Below are 8,812 nucleotides of genomic sequence, written 5' to 3' on the forward strand. Positions count from 1 at the left end.
ACACTTTGGGAGGCCGAGGTGGGTGGATCACTTGAAGTCAGGAGTTTGAGACCAGCCTAGCCAACATGGTGAAACCCTGTCTCTACTAAAAATACAAAAATTAGGCCAGGCGCGGTGGCTCATGCCTGTAATCCCAGCACTTTGGGAGGCCGAGACAGGCAGATCACGAGGTCAGGAGATTGAGACCATTCTGGCCAACATGGTGAAACCCTGTTTCTACTAAAAATACCAAAAAAAATTAGCTGAGTGTGGTGGTGCACGCCTATAGTCCCAGCTACTCGGGAGGCTGAGGCAGGAGAATCACTTGAACCCAGGAGGCGGAAGTTGCAGTGAACCAAGATCGTGCCACTGTGCACCAACCTGGGTGACAGAATGAGGCTCCATCTCAAAAAAAAAAAAAAGACCTATAACCTATTCTAACTCTTAAGGCATTTGTAATCTCATCTCTGAAATGTCAAATCAGGGAAGTGTTTTTAAAAGACATAGCTCTGCCAGGCGGTGGCTCACGCCTGTAATCCCAGCACTTTGGGGGGCCTAGGCGGGTGGACCACAAGGTCAGGAGTTTTGAGACCAGTCTGGCCAATATGGTGAAACCCCATCTCTACAAAAATACAAAAATTAGCCAGGCATGGTGGCACACACCTGGGAGACTGAGGCAGGAGAATCACTTGCACCCGGGAGGCGGAGTTTGCAGCGGGCAGAGATCGCACCATTGCACTCCAGCCTGGGTGACAGAGCGAGACTCTGTCTCAAAAAAAAAAAAAAAAAAGACGTAGCTCTGAGGTAAGGGAATAAGCCTAATGCTTCTGTCTTCCTGCAGGGTCTCACAGCCTCAGGACCGCATCTGCTTTATCTGCAGGGACTAGGGTGCTGCTTTTTTTTTTTTTTTCCAGAGGTGGTTGTCTCTCTATATTGCCCAGCCCCAAGTTCTTATCCTTACTAGTCATTGTACAAATAATACAGGTACCTGCCTTCAAGGGGCTTATAAGATGGGGACAGTGAGAGAACAATAAAAGATGCTGAATAGGCCGGGCGCAGTGGCTCACACCTGTAATCCCAGCACTCTGGGAGGCCCAGGCAGGCAAATCACCTGAGGTCAGGAGTTCGAGGCCAGCCTGGCCAACATGGTGAAACCCCACCTCTACTTAAAATACAAAAAAATTAGCCTGGAGTGGTGATGCATGTCTGTAATCCCAGCTACTCACGAGGCTGAGGCAGGATAATCGCTTGAACCCGGGAGGCGAAGACTGCACTGAGCCGAAATCACACCACTGCACTCCAGCCTGGGAAACAGAGCAAGACTCCATCTCAAAAAAAGAAAGATGGCCGGGCGCGGTGGCTCAAGCCTGTAATCCCAGCACTTCGGGAGGCCGAGACGGGCGGATCATGAGGTCAGGAGATCGAGACCATCCTGGCTAACACGGTGAAACCCCGTCTCTACTAAAAAATACAAAAAACTAGCCGGGCGTGGTGGCGGGCGCCTGTAGTCCCAGCTACTCAGGAGGCTGAGGCAGGAGAATGGCGTGAACCCGGGAGGCGGAGCTTGCAGTGAGCTGCGATCCCGCCACTGCACTCCAGCCTGGGCGACAGAGCAAGACTCTGTCTCCAAAAAAAAAAAAAAAAAAAAAAGAAAGATGCGGAATAATTAAGTGATACGAAGTTTATGCAGTCAGTGCGAATTGCATCCTCATGTAGACCTGGTGGAGAAAGAGAAAACTGACCTGGGCCTAGAAAGACAGGCCAGGGACAGAGGCACACAGAGGGCTCGGTGAGGGGCAGGGAAAGAAAAAGCAAGATGAATGTCAATGGGAAGGGAGTGAATCTCAAAGACCAACTACCTAGTTCAAGTTCTCTCTCTTTTTTTTTTTTCTGAAATGGGGTCTTACTTTGTTGCCCAGCGTGATCACGGCTCCCTGCAGCCTCAGCCTCCCTGGGCTTGGGTGGTCCTCTCACCTCAGCCTCCCATGTAGCTGGGACTACAGGTATGTACCATGACACCTGGCTAATTTTTGTATTTTTTGTAGAGCTGGGGTTTTGCCATGTTGCCCAGGCTTGTTTCTAACTCCTGGACTCAAGCAACCGTCCCTCCTCAGCCTCCCAAAGTGCTGGGCTTATAGGTGTGAGCCACTGTACCCAGCCTTCAAACTCTTTCTGATGGTTACCTCCCTGCCAACATCTCTGGCCAGCAGTGTATTAGCATCTTCTTCTTTTTTTTTTTTTTCTTGAGATGCAGTTTTGCTCTGTCGCCAGACTGGAGTGCAGTGGGGCGGTCTCAGCTCACTGTAACTTCCACCTCCCAGGTTCAAGCGATTCTCTTGCCTCAGCCTCCCTAGTAGCTGGGACTACAGGCACGTGTCACCACTCCCAGCTAATTTTTGTATTTTTAGTAGAGACAAAGTTTAACCATGTTGACCAGGATTGTCTTGATCTCTTGACCTCATGATCCGCCCACCTGGGCCTCCAAAGTGCTGAGATTATAGGCGTGAGCCACGGCGCCTGGCCATCAGTATCTTCTTGAACACCTTCAGTAACAGGGAGCTTACTGCCTCCCAAGACAGCTCACTCCATTTATGGACATCTGTTTTTCCTTCCTCAAAGCTGAACTTCATCTCCCAGTGGTCTCCACAGAACTGAACTTCATTTTGAGCTGATCTCTTATCTCCTGGTGGTCTGTGCACCACTTTGTGGGGGTGCACACTGTAAATCTAATTCTTCTTCCCCATGATAGTCCTTCAGGTATTTGAGCTTTAGTGGTCCCTACTCTTTCTCTTTTTTTTTTTTTTGAGACAGAGTCTTGCTCTTGTCACCCAGGCTGGAGTGCTGTGGTGCAATCTCAGCTCACTGCAATCTCCACTCCTGGGTTCAGGGGATTCTCCTGCCTCACCCTCCCAAGTAGCTGGGATTACAGGCACCTGCCAGCACGCCTAGCTAATTTTAATATTTATAGTAGAGACAGGGTTTCGGCATGTTGGCCAGGTTGGTCTCGAACTCCTGACCTCGTGATCCACTCTTTTCTTTTGCCTAAACATTCCCAAGTCACAAAACAATGGCTCCCATTGTAACACCTGGTCAACTTACAGTAAAGCAAGATTATCTGTCTTCTCCTTTATTCCAAATACTGTATCTCCAGTAACATGACTTAACATTGGATTTGCTCTTGGCAGTCACGTTATGCTGATGCCCCCTTTTTCTTTCTTTCTTTTTTTTTTTTTTGAGACACAGTTTTTCTCTTGTTCCCCAAGCTGGCGTGCAATGGCACGACCTTGGCTCTACTGCAACCTCCGCCTCCCACGTTCAAGCGGGGTTTTGTATTTTTTGTAGAAACGGGGTTTCACCATGTTAGCCAGGCTGGTTTTGAACTCCTGATCTCAGGTGATCCACCCACCTTAGCCTCCCAAAATGCTGAGATTACAGGCATGAGACACCACTCCCAGCCTGATGTCCCTTTTTCTTTTCTTTTTTTGAAACGGAGCTTTACTCTTGTTGCCCAGGCTGGAGTGCAATGGCACAGTCAGTCTCAGCTCACCACAACCTCCACCTCCTGGATTCAAGCAATTCTCTTGCCTCAGCCTCCCAAGTAGTTGGGATTACAGGTGCCTGCCACCACGCTCAGCTAATTTTTATATTTTTAGTAGAGACGGGGTTTCACTATGTCGGCCAGGCTGGTCTGAAACTCCTGAATTCCTGACCTCAAGTGATCCGCCCACCCCAGCTTCCCAAAGGGATTACAGGCATGAGCCACCACACCCGGCTTGATGTCCCTTTTTCTTTCTCCTGATCCCCTCTCCCCCACCAATGCTGATGTCTCAGACTGAACTAACTAAAACCCCTGATTCTTTTTCACCTGAACTTCTTCTAAGCCATGTCTGGCCCACTGTGTATTGCTGAGGTCTTAGATATTTGATCACTTTATTCTGTTAGGTTTACCTAACCATTCTATACATGGAGGTGATTCTTGGATTTTTTAATTTTTTAATTTTTTTTGAGACGGAGTTTCGCTCTTGTTGCCCAGGCTGGAGTGCAGTGGTATGATCTTGGCTCACTGCAACTTCTGCCTCCCAGGTTCAAGCGATTCTCCTGCCTCAGCCTCCCGAGTAGCTGGGATTACAGGCTTGTGCCACCATAGGGGTTTCGCCATGAGGTCAGGCTAGCCTTGAACTCCTGACCTCAGGTGATCCACCCACCCAAAGTGCTGGGATTACAGGCGTGAGCCACCGCGCCCGCATTCTTGGATCCTTATCTTTCAATGTTTACTATCCCTCAAGGGTTTTATCTATGAAATGTGATACTGTATTTTTGTATAAGCTGATAATAAAAATAATTTAACAGGAAAGAGAAGGAGACAAAACCCTAAAGTACGCAAATGTTCTTCCAGGTGGTACCAATCCACGTCACACTGAGATGTAGCAAGAATAAATGATTTTGTATGTGGGATTGAGTCAGATCAAAATGAGCCTCAAAAGAAGAAAATAGAAAGGCTCAGAGGTTTTTGAGTAGAAGAGTGATACAAGGAACAATCTGGCATAGCAAAAAAAACAAAACACTAACCTTGGAACTCAACAGATCTGGATCTGATCTACAATTCCAGCTCTATTGCTTATTAGCTGTAGAACTTTGGGCAAATTGACTACTCTGAGCATCAGTTTCTTCTGTAAAATGGGATAACAATTACCTTAGGATTTATTGTGAAGATTAAATGAGATAGCATGTATGAACAGCCTAGTACATAACAGGTACTCAATAAATGAAGGAGAAAAATGAGAGGGTGAGGAAGAGGAGAAGAAAGTGGTGCTCAGGACAGGCCCAGGTCTAGTAGTGTCTCACTCTATTGCCCAGGCTAGAGTGCAGTGGCATGATCTCGGCTCACTGCAACCTCCGTCTCCCGGGTTCAGGTGATTCTCCTGCCTCAGCCTCCTGAATAGCAGGGATTACAGGCATGTGCCACTATATCCAGGTAATTTTGTGTTTTTAGTGGGGTTTCACCAAGTTGGCCAGGCTGGTCTTGAACTCCTGACCTCAGGTGATCCACCCGCCTCGGCCTCCCCAAGTGCTAGGATTACAGGTATGAGCCACAGCACCTGGCCAGGTCTGGTTTCTGAAGAGGGACTGCATTTGTAGTAAACCCAAGTGGGAAGTCCACCTCTGAGGCTTCTATGAGGGCCCAGAATGACTCGCTGGGGCTGGGGCTTGGTCTAGGATAATATGTATGGAATGGCAAAGGGAAGGAAGCAGATCCAAATGACATTTCCAAAGAATTGATCCACCTTGGACTCGGGTGAGGTGTGGAGGATGACAGAGAGAGGAGTCACAGGTAGCACCAAGGTTTTTACTCTGGGTAGTGACAGGGAAGTATGAAGAGGGTGATGGTTTGGGGAAGACTGTTCATGTTTAGTCACTGCATTAGGCACGGCAGTAGGATACCAAGTGGACATGACCAGTGAGGAGGTGAAAAGATTTGATTAGAACTTCAGAGAAAGAGAAGTCAGAGCCAAAGTTAAGTTCCTGGGAAGCACCGCATGCCAGTGGTAGCTGCAGGCAGTGGGTGAGGTCTCTGAGGGTGAGCTGGGAAGCGAACCAAGGACAGGACCCTGTAGAACACATCCAGAGCCATGACTTAGGGCTGGAGAAGAAACTGCCCAACACTGCTTTCCCTCCCCACCATTCTCTGCCTCCTGGTCAGAGTTGAAAAGATCAACCCAAGCTGACACCCACCCACCCACTGCATCACGGCAGACAGAAATCTGCGCAGAGCCCACTGGAATTGAAACCCTCCAGGACTCTGCTTTTCTGTCCTGATATCAGAAAGGACACACGTTCTTGTCTAATCAACAGACCCCAGCTTGTTGCTGCAAAGGAGGGATGCCATAGAGAGAGATGTGGACAGAGGCAGGCAGGGACACCTTCGTGAAGAGCAGGAGAGAAACAGAAGCTGAGGGACAAAGGGGAGGGGAGTGCTGTGAGTACCTTGAAAGGCCAACTGATGGAGTAGGAGAAAAAGAGACTTAAGGAGGGGGCAGGAGAAAAGATTCGCTGAGAAGCTGATGAAGTGCAACTGAGAAAACTGTTGCCATGGTGATGGGTCCACAGGAGGGAGAAGGAATATAAATCAGATTATGAGTTGGGGGAGTCTGTGTGTGCTGGGGGTGTTCAAAACCCAGATGCTGTCCCCCCACACCAAGCCCTCCCCATGAGACCTCCTACTGCAAGGAGCCCTTCCCAGAGGTCCTCCCCAGGCCAGGCCAAGGAATGCAGTGAGCAGAGGCACTGGAGTGGCCCAGGGCTCAGCATTCCTCCCCTTCTCCCCGAAAGGCCCCTCAGTGAAACAGAATAGCCCTGCACCCCCACACCAGGTGCCCCCTGCCTCTTGGAGAGCCCTCTGCACGGACCCTCTTCATCAGCGCCCCGAGGAGGAGAGGAGGGCATTGTTTTAAGCACCTACTTACTATGTGGCAAGCAGTGTGTTGGGCACTTCATTCCTTGTTCATTTGGTCCCCACCAGGGCTCTGTGGGACGGTATTACCACCTCCATTCATAGACAGGAAGCGGGTCCAGGACACAAGCTGGAAGGCTGCAGACAGAGGCCGTGTAGTCCTGGCCCATCTGCTCCAAAGCCCATTCTTTCTCTCCTAGACCTTGCCTGCCTCACATGGCCTGCTTCCCATCCCCCGCTGCCATCTCCTGCACCCTTAGGGTACGGTGGGCATCTTGGCAGCTGCTCAGGGCATAGACTAGGGTGAGGCTCTAACTCCATTCTTGGAGATGAAGGGAACTGGGGAGGCTTGAGGCAAATATGTCACAGCCAGCGAGACTCCAGGTTGGGGAGGAGGTGCAGGGCAGCGCTGAGCTCAGGGCTGGGGAAATGGGGAGGAAGGGCTGAGGTTGAGAGGCCCCAGGGGGTAGGGGGAAGCTCCAAGGCCCAGCCATTTCCGGCAGAGCAGAACCTCCCAGCATGGGCCACGTGGGGAGCTGGGGAAGCTGCAAGTCTCAGGAGTGGTGAGGGAGAGTGCTGGGGTGGGCATTTTCCTGCAGGTCCCTGCAAGTGGAAGTGGCTGGAGGGAGGAAAGCGGGGGAGCAGCTTCCCTCCTTCATCTTCCCTCAGGTTTCTGTACAAATAACAGTTTTGCAAAGGGCACCGGTATCTGATGTGCATACCAAACAGGGCCTGGGGAGGTGGGAGAAGGCCAAGTTCAGGGCTGTGGCCTGGGCAGCTGTGCCAAGACCAACCCCCAAATCCAGGAGGATGGGATAGGATTCCAAAGCATTCCCACCCCTTCCCATCATACCTGGCTGTTCCTCCTGGTGACCATGAAATATCCCCCACTGTTCTCTCAGGGGACCAGCCTGAGACACTTGGAAGTCCCTGTTGGGATGGGTGGGGTGTCAGAAATGCCTGGACTCTAAGAGGGGTTAAAGGTCACAATTCTGTTGGGTCCCTTGGCCACTGGGCTGGAGAGTCCAGGTCTCTGCGCCACCTCTCCAAAGGAGGATAGGGCTCCTTCCTCCACAGGCCTGGAGGGAAGAGCATTCCAAGATCAGCTTGCTTTGGTGCTTCATTCATACCTTCTCCTCCACCCACCACCAGCATCCCAGGGAGGCCCTCCTGACCCTACTTCCCTGTGCCCATCAGAGGTTCTTTCAGACAACTCAGAAGGGGGCCCAGCAAGAGCCAAAAAGATCTAAAGAAGTGCATGGGGTGGTGGGGCGGGGCAGGGGGGAGGATCCTTCCCTTTCCTTCTCCTGCCCTCTGGCGGCCCTCTGGTCTCTTAGCCTTTCACTGCTAGACCCTCCACACAGTCATTTAGTCCTTCTGCATCCTCTTGCCCAGCTTAGTCCCTCTCATTCGCACACCCTTCAGTTTGAGGAGGTTTCCAATGACTCCCCCGATTTGCCAAATCCAAGGAGCACATTTCAGCACTTCTCTTCAGTTCCCTGTGGTCCTGCTGCTGCTCGATGTGCCTCCCACAGGAATCTTCCTTGGGCACCTGGGATACTGCTCCCTCCTGGCTATTCTTTTTTCTTTTAGGGAAGCTTCTTGGTTTCCTTTGCAGTCTCTTCTTTTCCTTTGCCCATAAATGTTGGGGCTCCCCAGGCTCTGTCCTTGACCTTGTCTTCTCAATCAACATCCACTTGCTCCTCTCCAAGGCTTCAGCTGTTGCGCCTGCACTGACACCCTTTCCTGTGTTCCAGACCACACATCTAACCACCTTCAACATACCTTCATCTGGGTGTCCTTCAGGCACCTCAACTGGCAAGTTCAAGACCCAAATATCTCCACCCAGCCCCTTGCGACAACCTGCCCCTCCCACCCCCGACTCTGTTCTCTAGCCCCTGACAGTTCTGTCATCCACCCTGCTGCCCAAACCAGGACCTGGGAGCATCCTCCTAAACTCTGCTCCCCAAACTGCACACAACTGTCCCTATCACCAGACCCTGTCAGTTTTTCCCTCTGCCTAGAGCAGTAGCCTATGCCTATAATCTCAGCACTTTGGAAGGCTGAGGCAGAAGGATCTCTTGAGTTCGGGAGTTTAAGACCAGCCTGGGAAACATAACTAGACCCCGTCTCTACAAATAAAAAGTTTTAAAAAATAGCTGGGCGCAGTGGCTCACGCCTATAATCTCAGCACTTTGGGAGGCGAATGCGGGTGGATCACGAGGTCAGGAGTTCAAGACCAGCCTGGCCAACATGGTGAAACCCCATCTCTACTTAAAAAAAGAAAGAAAGAAAGAAAGAAATTAGCTGGGCTTGGTGGTGTATGTCTGTAGTCCCAGCTACTCGAGGGCTGAGGCAGGAGAATTGCTTGAACCTGGGAGG

The sequence above is a fragment of the Piliocolobus tephrosceles genome, chromosome 13, assembly GCF_002776525.5.
Source record: "Piliocolobus tephrosceles isolate RC106 chromosome 13, ASM277652v3, whole genome shotgun sequence".
Classification (NCBI taxonomy): Eukaryota; Metazoa; Chordata; class Mammalia; order Primates; family Cercopithecidae; genus Piliocolobus; species Piliocolobus tephrosceles.